This window comes from Mobula birostris, chromosome 16 (genome assembly GCF_030028105.1).
Source record: "Mobula birostris isolate sMobBir1 chromosome 16, sMobBir1.hap1, whole genome shotgun sequence".
Classification (NCBI taxonomy): domain Eukaryota; kingdom Metazoa; phylum Chordata; class Chondrichthyes; order Myliobatiformes; family Myliobatidae; genus Mobula; species Mobula birostris.
In genome coordinates this window covers 12,728,125-12,741,150 of record NC_092385.1, presented here as the reverse complement: position 1 = coordinate 12,741,150, position 13,026 = coordinate 12,728,125, and the positions used below count along the sequence as shown (strand labels likewise).

At 39.0% G+C, this 13,026-nt stretch overlaps 1 protein-coding gene across 7 annotated transcripts in view; it reads right to left on the bottom strand.

The window, feature by feature from the left end:
* The window catches only part of atp2b2 (ATPase plasma membrane Ca2+ transporting 2), a 933,917-nt gene that overhangs the window by 718,409 nt on the left and 202,482 nt on the right, over positions 1-13,026 (bottom strand). For all 7 annotated transcript variants that reach the window (XM_072280310.1, XM_072280309.1, XM_072280312.1 and 4 more), the window contains one exon: positions 3,691-3,760. The gene's annotated coding sequence lies outside the window, so the exon portion shown is untranslated. The remainder of the gene's footprint in view (positions 1-3,690; positions 3,761-13,026) is intronic.

Below are 13,026 nucleotides of genomic sequence, written 5' to 3'. Positions count from 1 at the left end.
TATGGGGACACTCAAGAGATACAATCGGATAATGGGCCACATTTCTTGGGACAAGCTGTGAAAGGCTGGGCTGCAAAAAGGCATTCGTTAAGTGTATCATATACCCTATTATCCCAAGCGTCAGGGCTGACTGAAAGAGTGAATGGACTTTTAAAACAGTTGATCTGGTTATTTACACCAACCCACACCCTGTACGGGTAGCTTAATGTGCTATTCTAAGCCTTGTACAATCTGAACAACAGACCATTAACCCAAGGATCACCAATGATCAAGGGGACCCCAGGACCGAAAGAAGAAACAGGCACCAAAGAAAGGGCTCCCACAGTTGGAGGAAAAGTATAAATGCACACTCCCAATTCTTCGGCTTGCAATGGGGTAAGATTGTAACAAACGGAGATGGCATCAATACAGGGGAAAGACCATCTAGTTTACTTAGAGAAAAATTGACTAAATGAGAATGATTTAACTCTTCGTAAGACTGATAATAACAGATACTCCATTTTCTCCCTGGAATTAATTTTGTCAACACCGTGGACCTCCCCCTGAGTAAAGGTCACTGTCTGAATGGGCGGAAATAACACACAAAGATCCACTATAGAAGACATCCTCTGATACAACACACAAATCTATGAGATTTAACTGTGATTAATTATGATTGGGTTTGCATTATTCAAGATAAAGCATGGGACTGAGGAATAAATAGTGGACATGAACTAATTATAATATTAGTTGTGGTTATAGCGCAGTCTGTTTTAGTTTATTGCTTATTTGTAATCTGTATTATAATCCCACTGCTCAAAAAATTATATTATAATAATTCCAGATAACTTGTATTTAGTATAATTTTTGTATATGTACCAATGAGGAATCAAGGGGTGGGGTGTAAGGAAAGAGTTAAATGTGATTCTTCCTTAATATATGCTAAAATAAAATGGAAGTCTGTAAGACAAAGTGCAATTAGCTTGGAGTGGGACTGTCTTGAGAAAGTACAAGAGAACCAGCAATGTTTTGAGAAAGTCAAGGAAGTGCAAGTCTAGCCATAATAGTGGAACATGTTGTGAAATGGATTCATCTGGGCTGGAGGTTGAGAGTTTTATATTATGCTAGGTAGCAGCCCGTGCTAATGCTGAGAAGATAGTGAGAAGATAGAGTCAAGTATGTCGAATCAGAGAGAGCAAGAAAGAGAGAAAAAGAAAGGGAGTGATAGAGAAAGAATTAGAGGGAGATAGAGAGTTAGAGAGAGTGAGTTAGAGAGAGGAAGAGTGTGTGTGTTGGAGAGAGAGAGAGAGAAAGAGAAAATAGGCTGTGAGAAGACCTTCGGATCTGTGGCTCCCCTCTGACATCGCAAAGATTGCCTTATTTTGTGGATGATAAATATTACTTTGATTTCTATACTGCTACTACTGTAGACAGTTGTTTTTTTTTCTGTATTGCATCTGTGCTAGTTTTTATTGTGTTTTCTTGTGGTTTAACATGTGTAGTGTCTCCTTTGAAAATGCACAGAAAGAGTGTTCTTGTAGTTTAACATATGTATAGTGTCTCCTTTCAAAAAACACAGAACAAATTTTCAAATAATTTTTGTCACAAAGGTGGAAGTTGGTTCATGGATATCATACAGAACATAAAACAGTACAGCACTGTGCAGGAACTTTGGCCCACGATGTTGTGCTGACGTTGTAACCTACTCTAAGGTCAATCTAACCCTTCCCTCCTACATAGTGTCCCCATTTTTCTTTTAACAATATATCTATCTTAAATGTCCCTAATATTTGTGTCTCTACCACCATCCCTGGCAGTGTGTTCCAAGCACCCATTACTCTTTGCGTGAAAATTACCCCTGACTTTCCTCTAATCACCTAAATATTATGTCCCTTTGTATTAGTCCTTACAACCTGGGGGAAATGTCTCTGACCATCCATTTGATCTATGCCTCTCATCATATTGCACAACTCCATCAAGTCACTTCGCATACTCCTTCACTCCAAAGAGAAAAGCCCTAGCTCGCTCAACCTATCTTCATAAGACATGCTCTGTGACTTGGGAAGCATCCTGGTAAATCTCCTCTACACCATCTTTGAAGCTTTCACATTCTGCCTACAATGAGAGGACCAGAACTGAACACAATAGTCCAAATGTGGTACAACAGAGTTTTATAAGCTGCAATATTACCTTGTAGCTCTTGAATGCAGACTGATAAGGCCAACACACCAAATTCTTTCTTAACCACCCTATCAATTTGTGCAGAAACTCTGAGGGATCAAAGGGCCCTGTTAACATATTTCATAGTTAAAAGATATGTGAAACTATATATTGTCTCAATCATTCATAGTATTCCTATTTTTATAATATTCAAACCTAGCACTAAATTAAAACGTGAATTATATATATAATATATATATATTATAACCAGTGTGTTAGCTTCCAGGTCAATAAGCATTCTCTTACATAACTATAATGTGACTTCAGGATAAAGGTTAGCTGACTAACATGCTTTTAGTCACAGAGTCATAGACACAAGCCCTTCGACCCATCTCGTCCAAGCTGAGCCATGTCAACTGCCTACTCCCATCGAGCTGTACCAGAACCATAGCCCCGTATTCCCCTATCATCCATGTACTTATCCAAACTTCTCTTAAATGTTAAAATCAAGCTTGCATTCACTACTTACACTGGCAGCTCATTCCACACTCTCACGACCCTCTAAGTGAAGAAGTTTTCCCGCATGTTCCTCTTAAACTTTTCGCTTTTCACCCTTAACCCTTGACCTCCAGCCAACCTCAGTAGAAAAAGCCTGCTTGCATTTACTCAATCTATACCCCTCATAACTTTGTATACTTCTATCAAATCTCCCCTCAATCTTCTATATTCCAAGGAATAAAGTCTGACCCTATTCGATCTTTCCATATAACTCAGGTCCTTCAGATCTGGCAACATCCTTGTAAATTTCCCCTCTTCTCTTTCAGCTTTATTTACATCTTTCCTGTAGGAAGGTGACCAAAACTGCACACAATACTCCAAATTAGCCCTCACCAATGTCTTATACAACTTCAACATGACATCCTATCTCCTGTACTCAGTACTTTGATTTATGAAAGCCGATGTGCCAAAAGCTTCCTTTATGACCCTATCTACCTTTGATATTAGTGGTTAAAGTGAATTAACTAATTTTGCCTGCTGCTTCATGTCCATTAAATATAATAATGACAGAACAATTAGCATACACCAAATTATATTTAAACAGAAAATAAATCAGTACGCTTCTTGAATGAGTTAAATCAGAATCTGACCTTAAGATGGCTTAGGATAAATTTGGATTTTAAGATCAAAGCAGTAGCAAAAGAAAAACTAATAACAATCTTAGAACTAACCCAGTTCTGTTGTAACACGGCTATTTATGTGCCCAAGCTAAATCTGCACTTGCTTTGTTTTACATGTAATGGTATTTGTTGATACTTATACCAAATTTACAAGAAATACAGCTGTAGCTGTCTAAAGTCATCATGGAAAAAGGCTCCTAGGCACGTTTCCAGAACAGTTTTTTCCAAACTTCATGGGCAGATATTACCAAGCCGATTAAATTACTGAAGCAGCACTTGACCTTATTTGGGCAGGAACTGAGACCTATTAGTCTACAAAGATATATGTAATTAATCAAGACCAAGATATTAAAACATGAGTGGAAAATATTACCAGCGAAGTGTAGAACTTGAGATTAGAATCTTGAGGTGGAATTGGAACAAAACCTTTGTTGGCAAAATCCCTAAAATGAGAAGAAATAACAAATGAAATTGTTGATTATATGCAACAACAGGAGTAACTGACAAATCAAGGCTGCGATTCTTCAACTTAACAGATAACTGTAAGTGGCAATTAAGTAAGATTCAACATTATTGATAACACATCTTTGAACTCTTTATTGGTACAAATTTCAATTCCAACGAATTTAACACTTCAGTCTGAGTTGAACATGAAGTGAAACTTGCAAAGATACAGCCTTAGACTTTGGTCTGGGAATGCAGCAGGATATTCTGTATTTGCTCGCACCAATAAATAAGGGTGGGCAACACGTTTATTTAACCATCAATGGGTGTCCATGTACAGAAGAAAGTTTGCAATTCTACTGCCCCCTCTTAGATGACCTGATGGTGACCAATGCCATTTATTAACCTATAGTCAAAACTCCCATTATCCACCATGTTCAAAGTAAATTTATTATAAAAGTTCATTTACATCATCATATTCATCCATAATAGAATGAATCAAAGACCGCACCAACTTGCGCATTCAACCAATGTGCAAAAGACAACAAACTTTGGAAATAAAAAAAAATAATAAATAAATAAACAAACAAACAAGCAATAAATATCGAGAACATGAGGTGAAGAGTCCTTGAAAGTGAATCCATAGGTTGTTGGAACAATTCAGTGTTGGTGTGAGTGAAACTGAGTGAAGTTAACCCCTTTGGTTCAAGAGCCTGATGGTTCAGGGGTAATAACTGTTCCTGAACCTGATGGTACGAGTCCTGAGGCTTCTGTATCTTCTTCCTGATAGCAGCAGGGAGAAGACAGCATGGCCTGGGTGGTGGCAGTCCCTGATGATCCTTGGACAACATGTGCTTAATGGTGGGGAGAGCTTTATCCATGATGGACTGGGCTAATTCTACTTTTTGTAGAATTTTCTGTTTAAGGGCATTCGTGTTTCCATATCAGGCTGTGATGCAGCCAGTCAATATACTCTCCACTACACGTCTATAGAAGTTTGTCAACGCTTTAGACGTCATGTCGAATCTTTGAAAGCTCCTAAGGAAGTGGAGGCGCTGTTGTGCTTTCTTTGTAATTGCACTTATGTGCTGGACTCAGGGCAGGTCCTCCACAAATAATAGCATCTAGATGACAGCCGTAATTGAACATATTGCTACCTCTTCAATTTGATCCAAATCCAAAATAATAACACCAAGAAATTTCAAGTTGTTATTTAAAATTAACTGTTGTAAAAAATTAAGAACTAATGGGTATTCCTGGATTTTCAAAAACTGAATACCAACATTCATTTAATACTGAATGTTTTCCAGTCAAACCTGTAATCAAAGTTGGAACATCTGGAATAGGCCCATATTCTGAACTGGATATTACAATTGCATTCTTCAAAAAGTTTGTTATTCTCTACATAGTATAACACACAACATGCATGAATCTGGTTCAGCACAAGGTGGTAACCAGATTGTGCTGGTTAGGGTAAAGTACTTAAAGTACTTGAACAACAATTTTGTTTGCCAACCTGTGCGCCATCAACCTCAAAACAAAATCGAGTGAAAATAGACTTGGCAACTGAGAAGGATACTTTCAAACTGTTTTAAGCTACTGCACTCTGGGTAGAGACAGATTTTTATCAATCCAACTCTAACTTAGATTCAAGAGATTCAGTGAAAGGAAAATATGCTACCTAGCTCAAACACCCCAAATACTTTCCTCCACTGCAGGAGTTCCAAACCTGGTGTCTACGGACCACTCGGTTAATGGTAGGGGTCCTCGACATTAAAAAGTTTGGGAACCCCTGCTCCATAGTTTCTCTGATGATTTGTCTTGCAAATTACTGTAGCATAAAAGGCAAGAAATTTGGCCCCGCATAAATTCCTGAATAACAATTGTGTACATATAAGTAATTTCAAATAGCATTGTCAGAGTAATGCCTACACTAAGGTGCAAAGAGGACAGAGTAATCATTTTAACTCTTTATAAGTTAGAACACTTAATCTTAATTACATTACATTTTCCATTTAAAAAAATATATAGTTTGGTTTGAAATATTCTACTTCTATATCTTATAATGGTACAATAGGGTAATGGTTAGCACGATGCTTTACAGTTCCAGTGACCATTGTTCAATTCCCGCCACTGCCTGTAACGTGTTTGTACATTCTCCCCGTAACCACATAAGTTTCCTCCAGGTGTTCCGGTTTCCTCCCACAGTCCAAAGACGTACCGATTGGTAGGTTAATTGATCATTGTAGATTGTCCCGTGATTAGGCTGGAATTAAATCGGGGATTGCTGGGCAGTGTGGCTTGAAGGGCTGGAAGGGTCTATTCTGTGCTGTGTCTCAATAAAAAAAAATGATACTGAGCAGCTAACACATACAAAATGCTGGAGGAACTCAGCAGACTAGGCAGCATCTGTGGAAAAAAGTACAGTCGACGTTTTGGGCCAAAACCCTTCAGCAGGGCTCTTGTTTCTAAGTAGACACCTATTTTTTGATTGCAAATGTTCATTACATTTGCAAATTCTGATTAAATTGAATTGAATTGACTTTATTTTTTACATCCTTCACATACATGAGGAGTAAAAATCTTAATGTTATGTCTCCATCCAAATGTGCAATGTGCAATCATAGTAATTTATAATAAGTTATAATAAATAGAACAGTCAATGTAACATAGAAATACACTCAAATCAGTGTGATTTAATCAGTCTGATGGCCTGGTGGAAAAAGGCTTTTATGATGTGGTACCATTTCCCGAATGGTAACAGCTGGAACAGTTTGTGGTTGGGGTGTCTCAGGTCCCCAATGATCCTTCAGGCTCTTTTTTCACACCTGTCTTTGTAAATGTCCTGAATCAAGGGAAGTTCACAACTACAGATGTGCTGGGCTGTCTGCACCACTCTCTGCAGAATCCTGCGATTAAGGGAGGTACAGTTCCCATACCAGGCAATGATACAGTCAGTCAAGATGCTCTCAACTGTGCCCCTGTAGAAAGTTCTTGGGATTTGGGGCCCATACCAAACTTCTTCAACCGTCTGGGGTGAAGGAGGTGCTGTTTTGCCTTTTTCACCACATAGTTGGTGTGTACAGACCATGCGAGGTCCTCGGTGATGTAGATACCAAAGAACTTAAAGCTGTTCACCCTCTCAACCCCAGATCCATTGATGTCAATAGGGGTTAGCGTGTCTCCATTCCTCCTGTAATCCACAACTAGCTCCTTTGTTTTTGCTTCAGTGAATGACAAGATGACCAGAAATCGTATCAAACCATTCACAATGGGCAAATACTCAACATCTTTATCTGAAACTACATCCTCTACTTTTTTAAGCAAAACATTAAACAATTTAAAAGAAATCAATTGATGTCTCTTCTGAAGCACAATGAGTCAATACCATGGCTTAATCTTAGGTCCTATCTTCTTCACGTTGAGCACCAATATCAGTGCAATTTGCAAACATCAGAATCAATGCAAACAAAGCAGTATGGGGTATATTTATTCTAAAACAAATGAAAACCAACATGGGATTTAAAAATGGCAATGCATGTTCACAGCATTCGCTGCTTTTATTATTGCCTCCACTGCAGAATCTTGCTATGAGATGCTAAATAAAAATTACAGCTACACTTTTTAAATATGGATATCTTTCTCTGGTGACTGACTATGACCACACTCATTCTGATGACACCAGTGTACCAGTGTACTTTCAATTTTTGAGGAAGGTCATAGGTTTACCGCTTCATCGAGCACCTCTGCTCCTTCCGCCAAAACTGGAACTTCCCGGTTGTCAAACGTTTTAATTCCAATTCCAATTCCCATTCCAACATGTCGGCCCATAGCCTCCTCTTGTGTCAAGATCAGGCCACCCTCAGGTAGAAGAGCAACCCCTTACATTCTGCCTGAGTATCCTCGAACTTGATGGCATGAATATTGATTTCTCCATTCGCTAAAAAAATTCCCTCCCTCTTCCCTCTTCTATTCCGCACTCTGGCCTTTTACCTCTTCTCATCTGCCTATCACCTCCCCCTCGTGCCCCTCCTCCTTCCCTTTCTCCTATGGTCCACACTCCTCTCATATCATGTTCCTTCTTCTTCAGCTCTTGACCTTTCCCACCCACTTGGCTTCACCTATCATCTTTCAGCTAGGAGCCTTCCCCTTCACCCCCTCACTTTTTTATTCTGGCATCTTCCCCCTTCCTTTCCAGTCCTGAAGAAGGGTCTCAGCCCAAAACATCGACTGGTCATTCATTTCCTTAGATGCTGCCTGACCTGTTTGCAAAGGTTTATCCTTAGTCCCCAACTGAAGTTTGAAAAATATTTTGAGGGGTCGGCTGGTGGCGCAATGATATCAGTACTGGACTCTGGAACGGAGGTTCCCGGGTTCGAACCTAGTTGGATCCGCTCCCAGGTACGCTTTCCATCTGTGCCGGGTTGTGTCGAGATCGCAACTCGACCTTGTAAAATAAAGGGAAAAATACTGCAAAATGTCTGTGTGAGGAGTGGCGTGCCACACGGTCTCTCTCTCTCTCTCTCTCTCTCTCTCTCTCTCTCTCGCTCCGCGCCTTGTAAAAGGCAAGACATCATCCTGCCAACATCGCACACACATGGACGCAGATGCACATGCACAGACGCGCACGCATGCATGCACACACCAAAAAAAATAAGAAAATAAAAAAAATTTTGAAACAATTTTGTTCACAAGTTAGGCCCTGAACACATACTAGATCAATACTGTACTGTCACATGCCATGCAAGTGAAGATGACATCTTTTAATTTAATTACGCAATGTGCCTTCAGCACTAGTATGCGCTTGAATAAAAACCAATTTGAAGGAGCTCACTTGGTCATCAAGAACTTGAAACGTAATAAAACTGGGCTTACATAATTTACACTTTTACAGCAGAAAGATGGAAGGTGAAATAGATGAAAGGGGCACTTCCCACTGCAAGGTTCATGACAATGGTTGTCAGACTGCTCGTCATATATTGGCCATTCTTGGACATCAAGACAAAAATATAAAGAGTCAAAAGTTTCAAAGAACATTTATTATCAAAGCATGTTTACAGAATACAGCTCTGAGATTTATTGCCCTCTTCCAGGCAGCCATGAAACAAAGAAACACCATGGAACCCGATTCAGGAAATCATCTAACACCCAACGCACGATAAAAGAACAAACTGTACAAACGGCAAAAAGCATCAGAAAACACATAGAATATGAAACTACAGCATTCACTTATTCAAAATCCATGCGGCAGGATACTCTGTCACTTAGTCCACAAAATAAACAGATCCAAAAAGAAATCTATTTGTTTTCAGCAAAAAAAAATTTTTAAAAAAAAGCAAAGCAGGTAATAATATGAGGCAGACCAGAAACTATTAACAGAGTAACATGAGAAAAGAATTAGAGTATAAGGAAGTTATACGGACAATCAAACTCCTACTTTTGAAATGAGTTTCAAACAATAACAAACTATGCTCATATTATTCTTTTAATATTGAAAAAAACATGAAGGAATTTAACAAAACCATCAAATAAGCACAATATAAAAGCTCAGCTATGCAACACAATATTATCCATGGTAGGATGGCAAATTTTAAGAAGTGGGGAAGCTCTGGGCAGCTGCATGATGAAGGATATTTTAGACACAGAGTGCTGGTTTCAGCATTTATTTGCCATCTCTAAGTGTTTTTAAGATTGTGGTGAACTGCCTGAACCAGTATAATTTGATTGCATTCCTGCAATGATGATTTATTTATTGAGATACGGTGCAGAGTCGGCACTTCAAACAACGTCACTCAGCAACTCCCAATTTAATTGGAGCCTGATCATGGGACAATTTACAACGACCAACTAACCAGTTCATCTTTGGACCGTGGGTGGAAACCAGAGCACCTGGAGGAAATCCACATGGTCATCGGGAGAACGTACCAACTCCTTACACACGGCAAAAGGAATTGAACCAGTAATGTACCATGACACCCTATTATGTAAGGAGCTCTGAAGTATAAGCACAGCAATAAGGAACTAGTACATGACTTGCAGTACAACTTCTGCAGATGATGGTCTTTCTTTTCACTGACTTCCTTTGTCCTCACTTGTTGTAATGTAAATAGAAGATGGTCAAAAGTTTAGAATTGGAAATACTGTATCCATGAGAATTTAGAGCTGGACATAATGGACAGCCATCATATCATGGAGGGATTTGAAAGCAAAGATGAATTTAACTGCATTATTTACGTTAAAGGCTTAAAAAAATGCAAGATCACAGTGAGAATGTTTCCCAGCATTAAATATTTCACAACTTCCCTTAAATAACAGGACATAAAAATAATTAAAACCCTTGCAGATGAAAGCATTAAAAGATTTGAAACATGTATTCATTATCTAAATGTTCATGGTATTTGCTTTCCATGAACAATTAATTAGAATAATATTTTCCTTATGACAAGGGTTTCCACTATAAATGGGTTCAACTTCAAAAGATTTATAGTCATCATCTTACAAAAGTACAGAAGGAAAGACCATCATGAAACATAACGTGCATTGATGACTCAGGCTGGAGGAACAACACCTTATATTCCGTCTGGGTAGCCTCCAACCTATTGGCATGAACATCGACTTCTCTGACTTCCGCTGGTTCCCCACCTCCCCCTCGTACCCCATCTGTTACTTATTTTTGTGCACACATTCTTTCTCTCACTCTCCTTTTTCTCCCTCTGTCCCTCTGAATATACCCCTTGTCCATCCTCTGGGTCGTCCCCCCCCCTTGTCTTTCTTCCCAGACCTCCTGTCCCATGATCCTCTCGTATCCCTTTTGCCTATCACCTGTCCAGCTCTTGGCTCCATCCCCCCATCCTGTCTTCTCCTATCATTTTGGATCTCCCCCTCCCCCTCTAACTTTCAAATCCCTTACTCACTCTTCCTTCAGTTAGAACTGACGAAGGGTCTCGGCCTGAAACGTCGACTGCACCTCTTCGTAGAGATGCTGCCTGGTCTGCTGTGTTCACCAGCAACTTTTGTGTGTGTTACTGCTTTATGTGAGGGTGTATAAACAAGCTTTATATCACAGCTACACCAAACCAAAACGGCTCAACAGCAAAATCAAAAAAAATATTAGGTTCTTTGGTTTTTTAGTATAATAGATCCTAATACAAATATTAGGTAAGCAAAACAAAATATATTTACTAAAATATGAAGAGAATATTGCTGTGCTTATGTAGACATACATTTTTCCTAATTAAGATAAAGGAGAATGTAATGGTTACCTTAATTATAATTCTAACATTTTGGGAAATCAAGGAACTCACTGACCTCTGAGAAGACCCCTCTCATCTCCCAGAAACTCAACTTTGCACTTTGTATAATAATATTCCTTCCTCAGTTTTAACAATGTTTTGTTTCCTATGAAAGTATGCTGGGTATGCAATTAAATTAGAAGACTTCATCCCACGGTACTTTTAGCATAATTGCTGTTTTCATGCATCATAGGGTTTAATACAGATGGATTTTTAGCGGTTGTGGTTTTTGAAGATGTGTCAGCCTTTTTAAAGTTTATTAGTTTTCCAGACTAATCTAGATTTTACAACAGATTTAGAACTGAGACATGGTATACCAGCACAGCAATTTTCTGTACAGATTAACATGTTTCTTTCACTTAATCCCTGATAACATAATCGCCCCACCCTCAACCAATTGATATTTTAAAGAGGAATAACTTGAAAGAATTTTGATTTTAAGAACTACTTTCTCACAGCGTTATTACTTCCATGTCCAAATAAAACAAGAACAGCTTTAAATACAAGTTTTCATCAAATCTGACGAAAAGCTGAAGTCAATATTTTCCCAAATCCACAAAAGTGATCTATTTAGAATTTATCAACCTATGAACACGCTTCTTATTTCGTGAACTCTTAAACTCTACTGCTGCATTCATCCTACACAACACAAAAATTTTGGTGTTCAGCAAGTTCAGATTGGGTTGAAGAAACCTCCTTCAACACGATTATGCTCTCTCTGTCTCCATTTTAAATAGGCATGCACACACTCATCTTCCTCTCTTAATCTAGTTTTGCACAAATACCTCCTGATTAGTTTGATCCATAATATATCCAACTAAACCAATTATCAAAAATAGAAATTGATTTTGAGAATTATCCCAAACAATGAGTCTTTTTGATAACTTCAAAATTTGGGGTGCTGATCATTTTTTCCACCCTTATTAAAATATTAGCTGAGCTCCAGAAGACTAACCTCCAAGAGAACCACAACCTTGTCATAGGGTTTGGAAGCTTACATGCCTGAATGACCCAGAGAGCCATGCTGGCTGGAGTCAGGACTTTTTTCTTTGACTCTTGGTAGGTCACCCATGCTAAACACATAGAGTAGAGGCCAGACTAATGGTGGTCCACCTGTCCTCCAGGCTAGGGGTTCAACTCTGGGCTAAAAACCCTGACTAGTTAAACCAAATTGTTATGGAAACAGCAATGAAGAATCCTTCTACATGAAGTACATCAGAGTGTGATGGTACTCCTGAGTCTCTATCCTGAAACTGCATGACTGACAGCAGTGAAACGAACCAGAAACGCTGAAGGAACCCCTGAACACTGCCAGAGATTGAGGGCCTTCACTAGTACCCTAAATCCAGTGGTGTAACAAGCATCAGAGTGGAGACCAGAAGACTAAGCAGGGTGATGCTGAATGGGATCGCAAATCAACAGAACGGTGCAAACGGTGTCCTTCAAGGATCTGTGTTAAGGCCAAAGCTGCATCTATAAATGAATAGGATTGAAAACCATGTGACCAAGTTCACCAACAGCATGAAGGCTGGCAACATTGTACACTGCCTAGAGGGAGGCATTAAATTAGAAAGAATTAGGAATGGATTGAGGAGATGGGTAAAGCCATATTTATTTAATTACAATGCAAGATTTGAGGTCAGCTATTTTAGGAAAAAAGTAGACTGCTTTTTAAATAGCAAGGAGCAACGGAAGTTCAATGTGACTTGAAGATCCACAAACAGGAATTATCAAAATAGTTAATAATGTACTTTTCCTAATACCTGAATCACCATTTTGATGGTTGGAGAGCCCATGACCAAGTGGAAAGTCTAGTCATCCCTTGCATGAAGAAATGTTGGAGATGGATTGAGCATGTGGTGAGAAGAGAGCCCAAATCCATCATCAAGACATCATTTCATTGGACCCCTGAAGGGCGGAGGAAACACATAAGCCCAAAGACAACTTGGTGCCGTACTGTAGAGGTAGAAATG